Below are 19094 nucleotides of genomic sequence, written 5' to 3'. Positions count from 1 at the left end.
AGTGAGAGACAGGACATGCATGAGACATGGAGGGTCATGGGATGTACCTATTCAGGGGTGAGGCAAGTATAGTAATTGCACATCTAGAGGTTGCCAGGGGTCACAGGGGCATCCTGGGCAGGAACACTGAGCCAGAAGGTGTGTAACAGCTGTGTTGAAGCAGCCTGAGGAGCAAAAGTGTATGGAGGCCTTGTCTCCACATACTGCAGGATTGCTGTATAGCAATCAACAGGAATTTCTCCAAAACCAAGATCCAGTGAGCAGAGCAGAGGCCAGTACTATGCTCCCTTTTATGAATGGAATCAAATAAGAAGAAAGAGGCAGAACACGCTTCAGGTGAGAAAAAAAGCAAAACAAAGGAAGAAGAATAAAATAGAGAAATGTTGAGAATTTTCTTTTTTTTACTTAAAAAATCTTTAGTCATAAGTCTGAAAGAAATTATATCCTTGTTTGAGAGTACAAATATAGTTAATAATTATCAGTCTCCATAGGGTTCTTCATAAGCTATAATTAGGTAGAAGTACATGACTGATATCAACTATTGATGTTCTGCCATCTATGCTAATATTGTGTCGTCAAAGAACCACCAACATCATTTCTTCTTGAATGCTAATGGAAAGGTAAGCAGAAAGGACTTACTAATGCTTAATTTTGAAGGTACAGTATTGTGCCTTCTGTGATGTGTATGTCATTTGTTTCTCACAGAAGCTTTGTGAATTTCTGTTACACAGTAAACATGGATTTGGTACTACAGAAGATTGCGATGCCTTTGCTTCTAGAACATTAATGTTAAGCAACACCCTTGGCAGAGTCATAGGAAAGCCGAGAGATAAAGCTGTCTCTCTGACAAAAGTGCTCCTTCAACAGTGTCGCTATGGTAATGGACTGAGAGAAACGACAGTTATTTGGCATAGTGGCATCTGTCAACACATAGCTTACATCGGGTGGGTTGAGAGTAATGTTTTTAACCTTGAATTCCTGTTTCTGTTTGGATGGAGGCAATTACCCAGCTAATCTAATATTGTATCATGTGTATACAGGCAGCTTTTCCTTGATTTGTTGTCTGTACAAATATTACTACAGATAATCACCTGCTCTGTGGCGAACAGAAGATAACAAGTAACTAAACTCCTCCTGTTGCTGCATTTACTGTATCCAACATAAAATATAACTCAGTGTAGATTTCTATTCTTTTCATTTTTCTCTATCAGGGCATTGCTTGGATATATACAGTATAAAGAGCTCCTGCTGGTATTATTCTTTAATTGTAGGAAAAACAATGGAATTTATGCAAGAGTGGGGAATTATTGTGTTTCACACTTGGTTAGTTAGGGTGAATTAATGATTATTTAATAAAGTTCTGGAATTACAGAAGGCAGAAGATATTGTTTTGTTTGGTTCATATCTTCAGTACATTACTCTGAACCCACATTTGCCAGATGACATGGATATAACACATATGCAGCAGATGCTGTACTGGTCTCAGGGGGATAATAAGGCCTGTTCAGATAAATTAGAAGAGGTTTTGAACCAAAAATAAGATTTCCTTTTCCAGTATAGTGGTGTTATATTATTTATGGTGCAATGAATGTACTGTAGGAGTTTCTGAAACTAATTTTTCTGCTGAATGCATACTCAATTCTATGCACCTAATGTTGTCCAATTGTATTGTTTTTATTAATATGCCACTTTGAATTAGAAGGGAAAGAAATTACAATGTCCTGCTTTGTTAAAACACTAAAATATAAGAATAGCTGGTGCCATCTAAAATGTTCTTCCTTGTAGTTTCAGCTTGTGTTTTCCAGTGCCCTCTTCAGCATTAATACTACTGACTTTCCCAATAAGTTTGAGGATTCTGGGAACTTGAATTAGATCCCTTTGTAATTTTCTGTCTTCAAGACTAAAATATTCTGATTTCTTTTAACCCATCAAGTGCAGGGTATTCCTTTAAGCCCTGGAATGTATCAGGTCACTCTTTTATGGACAATCTCCAGTGCAGCAATATCTTTCTTGCAATCCTATGACCAAAATTGCATATAATACCCCAGATTTGCTCATCGTAGCCTATATTTTACTTAGCTTCCTTTGATTTTCTGGAAGCTTCTTACATGTAATACTCTGCACTTGTCTTCATTATCATCACCATCATCATCAGGTGGGTGACAGACATGATTGGGACGGATTTAGACGGACTAGACCTCAGCCAGGCATTTACCAAGTCTATACAGTAAAGAATGTTCTTTACATCCTCCACAGCGTTTTCTGATCCTCCTTTCTTAGTGTCATCTGCATGCACGTCTGTCGCAACAAACTTTACTTACTATACAAGAATACAGTATATATCACTGATTTAAATTAAGAAGAGCAATACTCCACTAATTACAGTACATCACCCCAATCTGAGCATTCACCACTTACTGTATCCTGTATGTTACTGTGTGTTTTCTATCAATTAACCAGTTCATCAATACAAATATGTGCAGTTCTTTGAATGCCTACCGCCTGCAATTTTATAATTAAAGCCTTTTGAAAATCTAAACATAAAATATTCAATATAACAGTAATATATGTTGAAATATATATATATATGTGATGAATATATATATATATTTCATATGCTCTTTGTATCATTTCTACTGTTGCTTGCTTAAAGAACTAACAAATTAAGTCAGCAAGACCAACTTTTTTATACATCCATTCTGACTATCAGTTAGAATCCTATTGCCATATAAATAATCTTCTTATTTTGCTTTAAATATATTTATGTAATAGAAGTAAGAGATTCTGGTCTGTAATTAAGTGCTTCATATTGTCACCCATTTTATGGATGGTTACAATATTATTTTTCTAATCAGCGTGTATTACCCCAGTCCTGAGTGACTGTTGGAAGAGTAATGGTCTATGAATAATATTTCAGGTTTATTTAAGTACAATTGATAGAATACCATCAGGCCCTGGAGGTTTGTTTATTTTAATTGCTTCAACTACCTGGAGCTCTTTGACCTCTTGTACTGTACTAAGCTCACACAGGGTGGTTGCTGGTAGTAATATAATCTTACTAATCTGCAGCTCTCTTACTGAAGAATCTCATGTGGCACTGTTCAGTTTTGGAAATGTTATGTTTGATTTGCTAAAATATATTTAACATAAAATGAAGTATGCTATATAATTTGCGTGTAGATATATTTCCTATCAGGAATCATCTTTAATTAGAAGAATGGAGCAGCTCAGCTATCATGTTATCTGATTTACTGATTTTGTTTATGCACACTTTGTGAGATTTTCTGAAACACCAACTCTGATTTTTCTGCTCCAGGGAATTTTTTAACTTCTCATGTGGGAGGGGTAGTGTGCCAAGACTGGGAAACATACCTCCTGGTGAGAATTCTGATTTTGTCTTAATTACATGGCAAATCTCTCTCTCCATGTACAAATGTACATACAGAGAGACTCTACTGTGCAAGCAAAGATAATTCTTCTTTCTTTTACACTTACCTAAGGCACACTGTACACAGAATTATGCTTTGTATTAATAATGTATTGATAAGGAAGCCGGTACTTTGCTTTTGGCAGGATTTCAACATTTTTCTGCCTCAATTCCATTGTTTGCTTCAAGCCTGCTTTCCAATTGTCAACAGAACGATCCTTGTTAAATGTGATTAAAATGTGTAACAACTTCCAGCAACATTCTCCAATGAAAGCTCAATTTTCAAAAGAGCAGCATCTTTACAGTTTTTTTTTGTTAAAGCTAATTTTTGTTAATGCTAAAACTTGCCAAAATTGAGAATTTAAATGCACAGCTGCATGAAGACTCACAGCTGAAAAAAATACCTGGAGTCTCAGGCGTTTCCTTTTTTGTCATCTCTTCCTTCAGAATAAACACAGGATTTACTGTTCGCGTTTCATTCTGTCAGATCTGAGACGCATCATTGCCACATACTGTCACTGTACCCACTAACAACCATGAGTTTTCTTTATTCTTTACTTTAACAGCTACCAAAATAAGAATAAATTAATATATAAAAGATACAGGGCCCTGAGTGAATACATACATAATAAAACTAAAAATGATGGAACTAAATACAGTTTCATATCTAATTTAAGACGCCATACTGAAACCTCTTACTGATGGCAAACCAGATGATGGCTCATCTCATTGCTTTTCAACAACTGACTCTCCTGGGGTGTGCTGGCTAGTTTAAGTATTTGCTGGTTTGGTTGGGTAATATCAATTCTCTGCTTGTCTAAGATTCTCTATAATTTGCACTTCATTAACATGTCCACTTTCTCTGCACCCACTGCTTGTGTTGTGTAAATCTTTGCATTCATAAAAAGGACCACAATGTATTCACCTCTGACCCACTGCAATCAGAAAAAATAGTGGATAATTCTCCAGTACAATCACCCATACAAATATGTCCAGGACACTACCATTTCTAGAACAGCAGACACTGAGCCATATATCTTTTAATCCTTCTATCAAATACAAATTACTTGAGGTAATGTTCTGAAATGGCACAGAAATACATTTTTTTCTGTTTGGAAATTATGGAATATTCCATCATTTGTTCTTATTTTGTCTGCAGGATTCCTATAATACAACTTACTCTGGCATTAGAGGAACTCAGCAATATTCTTCTTTACTAAAATCATTCAATTTAAATATAATTGACAAAGTTATAAAACAAATAATACTGTTGTTGCTGGGAGAGATAAGAATAACTTGTGAGGACTGGAGCAGTATAAAACACACACTTTACACTTCAGTGCTGTTGTGAATAGTGAAAAACAACATCTAAACATTTACAATATGTGCAAATGAAACATTTCCACAGTGCTTTTAATTTGAAATCACAAATTCTTTCACTGGCTAGTCACAAGATTGTTTTTATTTCTAATTTAGGTAAGTAAACTGTGAAACTCTTACGATGTTTACATCAATATTTGCTTAGAATTATTTACAGAGAATTAACCCTTCATCGTTGGAAATTAATATTTTCATAAATGATTATTATATGTCTTTCATTTGATTTAACATTTAAAAAAAATTGCTCATCTTTACAACTCTTTTACAAATAATCTTTAAAAAAACACATTGAAAAGTACATACAGTATGTGACAAAATATGGATAAATAAAAATACACTAAAAGGCTTTATACCTCAATTATAATGTTTTATATATGTATAATGCTTTTTATAGTGCCCATAATAACCATGCACTTCAATTTTAAGAAAATACATTATTGCTCACAATGTTAATGTAAGAAGTATGCAACACTGTCTTTATGATGTGCTGTGAATACTGTAGAGATCCTTAATGTTTTCATTCAAGGAAAAGCAGGTTATATAGTAAAGAGGAGAGCTGAGTGATTAAAAGGCAATTCCTCCCAACATTACCTGTAGAAATTAAATGTAAAATGGTTTGAAATAGTTAGATGCTTTAATTGCTATTCCTGTTACAGTTAAACACCCAGGGAATTCCATGAAAGCACAACAAACATTCTTGACAAATGGTCTGAGGCAAAACTTCATTGTGGGAAAGGGAGAGAAGGTGTTATCACAGGACAGGCAGCAGGTGCATCTTTCTTCATTCTAAATAAATGAGCAGCATGGTCTAATTATAGTGATTAGTGAAGCAGTCGGGGGAAAGGAGGGGGGGGGCTCTCCTGTGTTTCTGGTTGACACAATAGATAATGACATATGATGAGAATGTTTGAATTCGTTAAGTAATTTTAGTCCTCTTCTGAGCAAGGGAGATGATGCTGAAGCTCTTAGACTGGGAAAGGATGTGAAGCATCCTTATAATAATTGCTTACACTCCACTCAAAGCACTTTACAGGTAATGGGGACTCCCTCCACCACCACCAATGTGCAGCATCTGCCTGGATGATGCGACATCAGCCATAGTGCGCCAGAACACTCACCACATACCAGCTATCAGTGGGAGGAGAGCAGAGCCGAGTAATGAAGCCAATTCATAGATGGGGATTATTAGGAGGCCATGATTGGTGAGAGCGAATGGGAAATTTGGCCAGGATGCCAGGGTTACACCCCTACTCTTTTCGAGAAATGCCCTGGGATTTTTAATGACCACAGAGACTCAGGACCTCTGTTTTACGTCTCATCCAAAGGACGGCTCCTGTTTACAGTATAGTGTCCCCGTCACTACACTGGGGCATTAGGACCCACATAGGACCTGCTGGCCCCACTAACACCTCTTCCAGCAGCAACCTTATTTTTTCCCGGGAAGTCTCACATCCAGGTACTGACCAGGCTCACACCTGCTTAGCTTCAGTGGGCTGCCAGATGTGAGTTGCAGGGTGATATGGCTGCTTATGAAAAGGCTAACATGGTGCATGTTTTTTTTGTGATTTTTTGTTCTTTTACCACTGTTGTACCTTACCTTTGCTGTGACTTCTTATGGTCTTACCATACTACTCAACACAAACCTATAAGAACTCCATGGTGCACTATACAGTAGTAACTTTTTTTTTCCAAACTTTTACAGCAATAAAATTTATTATGGCACAGTAGGACAGTATGCTAATACTTTCTGGAAATGTGGTCTCATGTACCCTGGGTAATACCTTAAGTGAGGCTATATAATAATAATTCAATAATATCAATCATAATGCTTTCTAACCATTTTTCCAAAAGACATAACGGGTACATAACTATGTGATTATAAATTCACATATGGCCTGTACTGTATAAATGCGTTTTGCCGACTGCACAAGGCCCCATAAAGATAGTGTCACCCATGCTATTTCTTCAGGGCCCAGTGTGGTTCAAGCATGTTCCAACAGAGAGCCATCACAAAATTAAAGTAAATTTGTCAGGCCATACTATTCTCTCTCGTGACATTAAGATGAGCCTGCAGTGGAACATTCACTTTGTATGACAAAATGGATGTGGTGGAGGTGGAGCCCACAACCTACTAATCTACATCCACTTCACAACACATCACAGGAAACATCTCCACAAAATTAAAGCACTGTCACCGAAGATAGGTGCTGAAACAAAACATGCCTTCAAAATGAACGATACAACCAGCAGTTGTTATTGTTGATGTTTCTCTTTCTATTGTTATCTCCCATTATGCTTCAGACTTCATCAAATAACATCTCACTTGGCGGTGCATGAAATTAATGGTTGACGCAATTTAATAGCAAAGCCAGCAATTGTACAGTCTTGAATAGATCATAATGGTTTTTTTCCCCCAGAAATGTTTTAAAAATGGCTTCAGTATTGTTGTTCTAAAATTGAGGGAAATATTTGAATGTATTTTTTTTATTTTACAAGTTTACAAGAATAAAAATGCAAACGTTTAGTGTGTTCAGGAGTTAGGAATATAACCTTTATTGTCATGAATGAGCACCACATTTTTTTAAAAAAAAGGATAGAAATATATTGGTGCAATCTCTAAATCAGCAAGGGAGAAAGTAGGTCCTATTTACTTTGGCACAGTACTCGAGCTCTTATATAACAAGCAAAGGAATACGAAAGAAGAAAAACCTGGTCTCGGAAGAGGACGAAACCATGGCACTGCTGGATGTAATGTAACCCTTTTTCTTCTCTGTCAAATTACTTCACTAGGGGTTGGTGCTTTTCTTTAATGTCGAGATACAAAGAAGAAAAAGTCCTAGAGGGCCTTGCTTTTGTCATCTTGACTAGCGCTCTTTTTTATTTCCTGGGCTTACAATGAACAGGCAATACATTAAAAGCCAGCCCTACAAAGCAGCATTAGAAAGACAATCTGTGCATCATGGGTGGCAGGGGGCTGGAGAGAAAGAGGGTCAGAATGTTGCAGTGTAACTATGTATTCAGGCAAGCAATGGCCATTATCTTCCTTTGTGCCATGGTTGAAATACAGACATTTTGTTGTCCATCCAGCTAAAGGAAAACGTCATCTCTACAATCTCTACAATCAACACAAAAGAGAGCAAAGAAAGAATGTAGCTGAGATGACAGAGTACATTGTTTCTAACACTGCTTTCATACTACTGGCTGATTCAAGTTTACAATTAACTGCAGAAATCTCTAGTTGATATTGCATGGAAAGGCATTTTTCCCCATATATTTTAGAGGGATGAATGCTGATCACATTCAAACTCATTTATTTTGGCTAAATTTATAGTGAAAAGCTGAATGTTTCAGTATTCAAAAAGCTGGTGTACTATGACTATGACTATGGAAACTGTGGTAGTATGTAGGGCACTGGCCTATCTGGAAAGTTTAAATCCATCTTAGCTCATGTATGAAATAATGGTTGATGCCTCCCAGCTTGTATACCCAACAGATTTGACAGCATACATGTTTGTGAAAAACAGACAACAAAGTAGAGGAGTGAGTAGGAAGCGTTTCCTAATCTCTTATCAGTAAGTCTCCTCTGGGGCAGGTTTGAGGCTATTTCAGAAGAACTTTTCACTGTCATTGCACCACCCATGCACTAATAATGTTTTAAGAAAAAAAATGTTTTCCTGATTTCACCAGAAAAGCAATATTATTCTAATGGGAAAATTGGCTTTGTATAATAAAGGAACAAGTAATAGGTTTATTCCATGCTGAAAAAAGGGGGACAGAAAGAGAGGCCAATCAAGAGGTGTGAAGTCAGAATGGGTGCAGAGAGGTGTGAAATGAAACTTCCAATGAATGGAGAAAATTTAAAAGAACAGTAATCTGTCGTTAAGGGAAGGGAGAATGTGTGATCCTAACTGCAGAATAATTTTAGTTTCGGTGGTCTTTCTGATGTATGAGTTCGGAAAACCGTCTTTGAGAACACAGACGGAGAGATTAGTGTGGTCGTGGCCGTCAGAGGTGAAATGAGAAACAATGGGCTTGGAGAGATCTTTAATCTTCACAGCCCTGACGTGTTCTCTGAAGCGGTCTCCGAGTCTCCTTCCTGTTTCTCCAATGTAGATGGCTGGGCATTTACTGCAAGAGATACAGTAAATAAGGTTGCTGGAGGTACAAGATGCTGTCTGGGTGATCCGGAATTGTCCTGAGGGGCCTTGAATGAGTGTGGTGGTGGCTGTGTACTTGCAGGTGATACAGCGAGCTCTGTTGCAAGGGAAAGTGCCTGGTGTGGATGGTTGTTGAGGGCAGTCAAGGGAGCTGTGAACAAGGAGGTTACGCAGATTAGGTGGTCGGCGATATGAGATGATAGGGCGATCAGAAAAGAGGGCCCCAATGGAGGGATCATCCTGTAGGATGGAAAAATTCTGGTTAATGGTCCTGGGGATAGGAAGTGTGTTAGGGTGGTAAGGAAGCACCAAGGGAATGCGCTTGTTACGGCGGGAGTTCCTGATCGGGTTGATGGTCCGGGTGGTGTTTTTGGCTCGGGCAAGGGACCTGTCAATCACACTGCTGGGATATCCTCTGTTGATAAAAAATGAGTACATTTCGAGGGCTTGGTTCTCGAAGTCGATGTCGTCGCTGCATAGTCGTCGTAACCTAAGGAACTGTGAAAAAGGAAGAGAGTTTTTAGTGTGGTTGGGGTGAAATGAGCTATACAGGAGGTAGCTGTGTGAATCCGTGGGTTTGTAATAAACTGAAGTGGACAGTTTGTATAATAAAGTTAAGAATAAAATAGACTTTACTGTGTACTCATTACAATAAATGTAGACACAAAGTACAGTATACAATGGCATGGTGGTTAATAAGGCTTCACAGCTACATGGCTCAACCCCATCTTAGGGCACCTGTGTGTGTGGAGTTTGCATGGTCCCCCATGTTGATATACAGTGGGTATAGAAAGTCACCACTCCCTTTCAAAATTTAAACCTTTTGTTGTATGACAATCTGAAAATTAAAACCAATTAAATTAGGCTTGCTCCATTGTTATTCACACACAGTAACCCACATTAGCCAAGTGAAAATAAAATTCTAAAATATTCTTTAATTAATATAACAGTAAAATACCTTAATAAGTGAACACCCCCCTTACAATTGCATTTGTAAACTTGCTCAGGTATAACCAATCACCTTACAGATCACACAGTGACCTAATTGGTTGTCACCTGTGATTAATTGTGGTGATTGATTAGTTCAGAATAAAAGCAGCTGTTTCTAGAGGAATCCGCTGCTTAGAAGTGCATTTCAAAGCAAAGAATCCACTATGGGTGGAAAGGCACAAGTTAGGAAATGGGTATAAAAAGAGTTCAAAGGCTTTAAGTATCCCATGGAGCACAGTCAAGACCATCATTAAGAAGTGCAAGGCGTATAGCACCACCCAGACCTTGCCTAGATTGGGCAGTCCCTCCAAACTGGATTACCGAGCAAGAAGGAGACTGATCAGAGAAGCTACCAAGAGGCCAATGGCAACTTAGAACGAGCTACAGGTCTTAATGGCAAAGACTGGTCATCGTGTGCATGTGACAACAATATCATAAGTGCTCCACAAATCTGGCCTGTATGGGAGGGTGGCAAGAAAAAAAACACTCCTTTAAAATACCCGCATCAACTCTTGTTTATGTTTTTCTAAAAAGTACCTTAAAGATGCTTTGGTCAAATTGAACTTTTTGGCCAGAATGCAAAACAGTACATCTGGCAAAAACCCAATATGTCTTACCGTCCTAAAAACACCATTCCTACAGTAAAGCATGGTGGTGGCAGCATCCTGTTGTAGTGGTGTTTCTCTTCAGCTGGGACTGGGGCACTTGTCAGGATAGAAGAGAAGATGGATGGTGCAAAATACAGGAAAATTCTTGAAGAAAACCTGCAGCCCTCGCCCAGGAAGTTGAAGATGGTTCACCTTCATTGTCATCATGACAATGACCCAAAGCACACTGCCAAAGTGTGCTTTGGGTCATTGTACAATGGCTGAAGGACAGGAAGGTGAATGTCCTTGAGTGGCCTAGTCAGAGCCCCGACCTAAATCCGATTGGAAAAACTTTGGAATGACTTGAAGAGGGCAGTCCATCAATGGTCACCACGCACTTTGACCGAGCTCGAACAATTCTGTAAGAAGGAATGGGCAAATATTCCTCCCCCTAGGTGTGAAAAGTTGGTAGAGATGTATCCAAACAGAGTCAAGGCTGTAATTCAAGCAAAAGGTGCTTCCACCAAGTATTAACTCAGAGGGGTGTTCTAAATGATTCTACTTTTTTTTTGGATGTTGCAAGGTACAATTTTATTTGTCTTCTTTTTGTGCTTTAGGGCACACAAGAGGTGAACATTTTGAAAGGGGGTGGTGACTTTCTATACCCACATTGTCCATTTTAGTTGAGTGCTTTTGTTTCATTTCACCTCCCAAAAACAAGCGGATTAGGCTTACGCGGCTATTCTAAACTGTCCCTTCGTAATGGGGTTTTCATATACTGTAGGTGGTGGTAGGGAAAAAATTATTCTATATTCTATATTTTATTAAACCACGCTGGCTATAAGATCACAAAACAGAATCAAATTAGAATGAAGGGCTAAATGGCCTCCATTCATTTCTTGCCTGCCTTTCTGATGTCCTGATAATATGTAACAGCAAATAAAAAAAAATAGTGGCTTTCTGCATTATTTAACCATTTTCATTATAAAATTGTTCCACAAGTTCAAATCCAGTTGCACTGAGGGAAGACCTTTTATGACAGCAATATAAAATAACTAACAATACTGACTGTAGCACCAGAATTCTTCCTAATTCAAGAAATGAAAATGGGGAAATAAAGTATACACTTTTTTTCATATTACACTTTCTGAAGGATGTACGCAGTCAGCTGGGCAAGAACTGCTACAGGCTGTGCACTGCTTATTCTGGGCAAGAAAAGGAAAACCAAAGGCTCCCATGTACAAAGGAAAACTACAGTAATTAAGGCTGAAACACAATTAAAAAAAGTGAATAATTAATGATGCCCCTAATTAGACTCTGACTGGAAGAATGCAGCTTTGATGTCATTTATCATTTCAAATTGATAATTAAACCAAATGTAGCACAGACAAATGTATGGTTAGGTTCAAGGTCACAGTTGCTTTTGCCTCTATCATTTATTAAATGGTTAAACAACTTAATTTCAGATGTCAATTAAATTCATTTGAGCCTTGTCATAGAAGAAAAGGCAAAATCTCTAAACTACTTTTTCTTTTTTCTTTTTTTTGGTCCAAAAACAAAATGTATGATATTAAACACTACATCATAAATCAAGGTTACATCGTCCTACTGTATTCAAAAATAAAGCTGTAAATATGAATACTATATCTCTTGTACATCTGGAGGAAGGCTTAGATAATGAAAATAATGGATAATGTCCTTTCAGTTACCTTGTCCAAGGTACAGTTGGATGCTCCTACAATCATTTATATAGCGTTTCCTATTCTCATTTTTAATTGCATTTCCCTGTAGTTTCTACTTACAGTATGTTTTCTGATTCATGTTTCATTGATCAATTTGAAGAAATATTCAGTTGACTTTGCTGATACTTTTAAGAGTTTTGAATACTTGAATTGCCTGTTAGTCATCTTTGTTAAAAACTATAAAGATACAGTTCTTTCATCCTGTAAGTGTAAGACATTCCTATAAGCCTAGAAATGTACTTTAGACACATTCTATGCATTGATTCAAGATTTGCAATATGTTTTCTGTAATGCAGTGACCAATATTCTAAATGAAGTCTTACTAATCCATTGTGTATCAAAAGAGTCTTGATTTATGACAGCGGTGTAAAATAACTGTAAGTAATAACTAAAATACTGTACTATACTTATTTTATTTTGTATTGATGTTTTGTGGTTTCTTTACATTGTTTAAAGGAGGAAAATTACCTGTTATGATAGTTTAGTAATATTCTTCACCTATCTATATTAAAGGAGTGCTGTCAGGTTTTTGTCCAGACTTGAACTGTCATTTTGTATTTAGTTTGTTGTTTGTACAGTATTTGCTGACTCTTTCCTTGTGGTAACAGCTATGAACCTGAAGGAAACATGGTCGCTTTTCTTTTCAGCATGAAATAAACCTTTACTTGTCCCTTTGCAGCCTTCACACCCTAATGCAGCTCCCTACTTGAACTTCTTCAGTTATGAACTTGACTGGTTTACTGACTACTGTTGACTACAATCTATCATTGATGGATCTATAGATTAAGAATCGCCATACTCCTATACAGTATTCTACCGCTTATCTTTTTTTCTGTCCATTAGTCAATTTTCAGTTAAAATACTGTACATTTATTACAAAGGGTGCCTTCTGCCTCCAATTTAAGAGTTAATATCTTATGTAGAGCTTTATCAAAAGCCAGCTGAAAAATTAAATATAGCTTCCATGGTATTTTCAAATGTATTCATCTATTACTGCTATTGCATTTTCAAAGAATTTAAGAATTACATAAGAATTACTAAACCCTTATCCCCTAGAATCCCATTAGCTTTAAATCTCGTGGTCTCCATTACCTTCCAAACTGTAAGTCACTATTTTTGCTGAATCGGTTTCACCAGAAATTATAATTCCTTTTTTTTGTGAAGTATTTACTGCATTTGTAATCTGTAGAATAATGTGTATGAGACTTGTTTAAAAAAATTAAATGATAATTTATTTTTTTACTAAATGACATGACCAAAACTGGCATTTACAAAGAAGTGCACAAGAGATGTAAAAATTTACTCCGTAAAAAAATAAACTAAAAATGTCATAAGCAGCCTAAACAGGATTACTTATCCAGTAAAATACCATGCATAGCAAATGTACCACTAGTGACACTCTGAAAAATGCACGAGGCCCTTTGGAAATCATTGTAAATAGGCAAGGAAAGCTCTTTTGCAGCCTAATTAGTTTTGACAGCAGTTCTGGTGAGGGTCATTAAAGCCAGTCTTCCAATTCCACCTACTAATAAGCCTAAAACGAGGTGGTTTATTGCAAGTTTAGTCCAAGCATTTCCAAAGCATACAGATCCCTAGAATGCTGAGAGGGTACTTGCAGGTAGCGAAATAAAACCAAAGAGTAGAAAAAGAGTTAAGCTTTTAAAAGTCAGCAAAAAGCAAAGAATCCTGAAGATGGAAAAGCAGTTGGCTTCATGTCAATCCTATTTTTAGGTTAACTCATGCATGCCTTCCATTAAGACAGCTGTCTAGGTACCCTAGCAGTTTACACTTACGATGCTGATAAACCCTTTTTTTCCTGTTTGTGAAAAAGCCGATATCAGTAATGTAATGATCTTTAAGACTCTCAAACTCTAAAGGGAAAGAATAGAGGACGTTCCACTTAAGTACACAGATTAAGCATATCAAACAGGGGATCAAGGGTTTAATTTATTTTGTATCTTTGCAATACATTTGTCATAGCCAGCAGCTATATCACCCTGTAATTCACATCTGGCAACCCACTGAACCTTAGCAGGTGTGAGCCTGGCCAGTACCTGGATTGGGGACCTCCTGGCCTGGGAAAAACTAAGGTTGCTGGTGGAAGAGGTGTTAGTGGGACCAGTATCTAGTGGGACCAGTAGGGGGGCGCTCACCCTGTGGTCTGTGTGGGTCCTAATGCCCCAGTATAGTGATGGGGGGGGACACTACACTATCCAAAAGATAAGATCTTTGGATGGGAAGCAAAACCAAGGCCTTGACTTCCCAATGTCCTTAAAATCCCAGGGTGTTTCTCAAAAAGAGCAGGAATGTTAAAGGGGGACTGCAAAGTTACTTTTATATTTTGGGGTTAGAATGAATAAGCATTAATGAGTGCATTTCAAACAACAATATGAGTAAAATTACACAACATCTTGTAAAACCTCCAATTTACGTCACAAAACAGATGAAATTTCCAGGTATGTGCAGTGCCATATTACCATCATTGTCTGCAATCCAGAACAAAGCAACAAAACTTCCGGTGATGTGAAGCAGGCTTGTGAATACATCTCTTTAAATCCAATAGAAATATTGCACTTGACTTCAGTGAAATACTACTTGTTTACACATAGATCACATTGGAACATTTCTGCTGCACAGCCAGTACTTATGTACAATGGTGACCATACAGTACTTTAACAAAGTCCACATTTTTGTGCTTCATTTGAAATTGGTGAATTTTTTATATACTGTCAATGAATTAATTTTGTTACCGAGATTTAATAACTGGCCAAATTTACTCCTGGCCTTTACCAGCCATGGCCTAATGTGGTGAGCATACTGTGTGGGCTTCAGCTGCGGTTGCATCATCCAGGTAAATGCTGCACATTAGTGGTGGAGGGGACTCCCCATTACTTGAAAAGTGCTGTAAAAGTGTAAGGAATTAATAAGACATACTACACATGTAACAAGTTTAAAGTGTCATTAAACTTGGGATTACATTGCTTTCGTTGCAAAATTCTCAATATTAAGATGGAATTGGTAAATTTGTCTAAAGCACTAGATTTTACCTTTTTTGCAAACAAAAAATGTTGAAAATGAGTTTGTGAAGACAAAGGTTTTATCATGACCAAAACTGAAATTTAAAACCCAATTAACGAGGCAAGTTATTCCATTCTTTATATTAATATGAACAGTAATATGTTTGTTGTATTATTTTGTTATTCAAGGCTTTGTACTCTTGGTAATGACAGAGGTCAAACAGTTCTAAAAACTCTTCACAGGCAGGTGAAGCTCATTTTCTTTGTGTAATTGATTGATGTATTTGTGTAGATAAAATGTTTACTTTTAATTATGATATCAAAAACGAATCAGAAGATATGACAGAGGATTGTTCAGTATTGGAATTCAAATCAAAACAAAATATACTATATTGTGACAGAGGTGCCTGTCACGAGGTACAGGTAGCACGGGAACTACACTATTCACACATCTTCCATTGAGCGGTTGCTAGATAAGTTCCTGAGGGTGGACACTCAGGGTTTGAACAGTAACTGCTATTACTTATTTTCATATACATTAACATACTGTACATAAAACACATACTTAAACACAGGTATGAGTGAGTATTGTGGTGTGAATGGAAAGCACTCTCAAAAAAGATGATACTCACTGTTTGTTTGGTGTTGGTACTTCCAAGGGGGCATGGGGCAGGGGGGGTCAGCCTAGGTGGCCTCAAAAGGTCAAACCTAACCCCATTTCTCAAGGTTTATTTATGGAGATGGAAAAACCACATGCATGTGAAGAAAGGGAAATGTTATTGTTTGTATTGTTTATTTCCTGTATTGTTTATTTGAACTGGGATCAAAAGAACTGTGTTATTAAGATATGTGATGTTCTTTGGTTAGAAAGGAATTAATTATGAATGTATAATTTGTGAAATTATTATGAATTGGAGAAATTGTTTGTTCCAGAGGGGGAGAGGCTTACATACTATTTAAGCTGGCTCCTTAACTTAAAAGGGAGTTGTTGTTGGTGGTTGGCGAGTCAGGTAGTGTGACTTAAATCAGAGTGAAAGCAATAAGATAGGGAGGATTTGTCTGTACTTGTAGTATTATTTTTGTTCATTTTTGGGGGGTTTGTTTTCTGGTGTGGGGGACTGGGAGCACTGTAAATAAACTGCACTAATTTTACTTGAGTGCTTTCCGGCGGAGTCATTCTTTTACAAAATGGACCTATTTTGGCCTTCCTCAGGCTATTGTGTGATATATACAAATAATGCCAAGATCCTTTAATTCTTTTTTTAGTGTTTTCATTTTCTGGAAAAGTGTTTTTTCTGTCCTTTAGAATTATACTGTACTGAATGTTTTTTGTTCGCATGTTATTCAGAAATGTTAGATGTAAATGCGAAAACCCTTTTTTTTCTTCACAGCTCAAAACTTTTCATTAAAAAACATGGATGCTTAAGTCAGTTATGCTGGTAGATGAATACCAATAATGATTAACACAGTAATCCTTCCATGTCAATATAATGTGAGTCAGAGCACTTTACCTTTAGACCTTAGGCAGTCTGAGTTGTCAAGCTTCAGAGCTAGGTTTGCACTTACCTGGGCCAAATTTTTAGGACTTCCAATCAGCAGTGGTTAGTACACGATTATGTGCATCAGAGAAACATCATTCTTCATGACTTCATTTTTCAGAAACTTGGTAACAAAGTCATCAAGTACTACGGTCAACTTCAACTTTTACTGGTAGGTGTCAGGGGTTGGATCAAGTGCAAGGGAGAAACATCACCGCATATGCCACTAGTGAGGAATCTTTTGACAATGCCTCTGATCTACATAACTAAATGACCTTCAGATCAGGATGAGTGAAGATATAATTAGGTGACATACAAATCAGAGCGTAGACATGTAAAAAGAAGGTATCATGTAAAAAGAAAGGCTGGAGAGTACTTGTAATAATAAGATGACATGGAGATCAGAGCTGGACTAGACTTGTAACAACAAGGTAATACACAGATTGGAGCTAGGATAGACTTGTAGTAAAAAGGTGACATGCAGATCAGAGCTAAACTACACCTGTAATAACTAAGTGACATGCAGATAGGAGCTAGAGTAGACTTGTAACAACAAGGTGAGATGCAAATTGGAGCTAGGGTAGACATGTAATAAAAAGGTGACATGCAGACTGAAGCTGGGTAGACCTGAAATAAAAAATAAGACATGTAGATAGGAGCTAGGGAAGACTTGTAATAATAGGGTGACACGCAGATAGGAGCTAGGGTAGGCTTGTAATAACAATGTGACATGGAGACTAGGATAGACATGTGTAGGAGTTTTGTGCATGCACTGGGACAATTATTAAATGTAGCAGTAAATCACAAAATAATTCTTCGATGGCTATTAGAAATCGACCTTGCGGAACAACTCAGCAACACACACACATGGATACTAATACACAAGAATACATTTCTTAATACATAAAATGTACATATAAACATAACAGATCTTATAGTGAGGGTTAGCAGAATACAAAAGGTATACAGTATATTCAATAACGAAGATTTACAAATACCAAGAGGCACATACATTCAGTATACCATTCATTTATACTGTTTCATTAATGAGCTTTGATTACAACTTTTACACTAGATACTCAAAAGCAAGTACATCACTCATAGGAATTAAATTGACATCAACTGGGGTTGAGGTAACAATTGAATTCTCGAGCTGTAATGCAGAATGTTGAATACTCATCCAATTTATGTGGATTCAGATCTCCAGTGGACACAAAAGAACAGCAACAGGCTGTTGCTGCGTCCAATCAGCGTCCTCTGGCCCGGTGCCAGCCTGTCCTGGTGGAGGTGTAGGAGAAGGAGGGAGAGTTTCCTCCAGTGGTGCGGTGGCAGTGACTCTCTGGAGACCGGCTAGTTAGTCCTGGCTGAACTAGCAGGGTTTGTACACATGAAAAGTCTGAGCAAGTCACACTCTTTAGACAGGAAGAAGTCCGGTTGTTCCCGATGTAGCACTAATCCTGACTACTAAGGTTCAGCTGTCGACAGCTCCGACCATAGTTCACTCTTTGATCAGGCGAGTGGTCCCAGTGGGTACTGGCGGTTCACGAGGCTTGCTGCTAGGCTAACCTCGGGTGGATCCTTTGGTTACATGTGGGCAACCTCCGGTCTTGACTCTTAGAACAAAGTAAAGTCCTGGCACTCAGACACACTGGCCGTCACATGATTGTCCGAGCTGAGTCTGAGAATGTCCTGGAGGGGCACCTTCTGGGCCCTGTGCTGCCTCTTTTATCTAGAGGAACTACGGTCGTTCATTGGTTAAAAATTTCGCAGGTATTTGAGACCCACGTGGGGTTATCCTGCCCTACCAGTTACTGATTGGCAAATCAAGGTGGAGGATGAGTAACAATGCTCTCTGACCTTAGGGCTATGAACACTTTGGGATGAGACTCTCCCTTGGAATCTCCCAGACAGAAAGGCGCCAGAGATGACCACTCATTGGGGTGGCTGGAGAATCTCAGCCCTGGGAGTTGTGCTTTATCAGGAAACTCTATGAGACACAAAAATACCTTAAATCTGAACCACATGGAATGGCCTCTCTGTGTCCAGCACCACTGAGATGAGAGAGAGAGACTGGCAAGGGAACAGCAAACTTAATTCCTGTATTATTAATAAGCATTGCCGCTACACCTGAAATAACAAATGTGACCTGCAGATGAGCTTTAGGATGTGAACTCCTGATCTGTATTGTTGCTCCAAATGTATTGTTTACAATTAGCTTGATCATGCTTGCAATGTATCAACTGTAGCATGAACATA

The 19094-nt window shown here is 37.8% G+C and overlaps 1 protein-coding gene across 1 annotated transcript in view; it reads left to right on the top strand.

Annotated features, from left to right (window-relative positions):
• The first annotated feature begins 493 nt into the window (after positions 1–493).
• Positions 494–19094, top strand: part of sh3rf2 (SH3 domain containing ring finger 2) — a 76837-nt gene continuing 58236 nt past the window's right edge. Inside the window, exon 1 of the mRNA XM_015349473.2 lies at positions 494–620. The gene's annotated coding sequence lies outside the window, so the exon portion shown is untranslated. The remainder of the gene's footprint in view (positions 621–19094) is intronic.

Source organism: Lepisosteus oculatus, chromosome 11 (genome assembly GCF_040954835.1).
Source record: "Lepisosteus oculatus isolate fLepOcu1 chromosome 11, fLepOcu1.hap2, whole genome shotgun sequence".
In the NCBI taxonomy this organism is placed as follows: Eukaryota; Metazoa; Chordata; class Actinopteri; order Semionotiformes; family Lepisosteidae; genus Lepisosteus; species Lepisosteus oculatus.
Note: the sequence above shows the minus strand (reverse complement) of the source record. Positions and strands in the feature narration are given on the sequence as shown.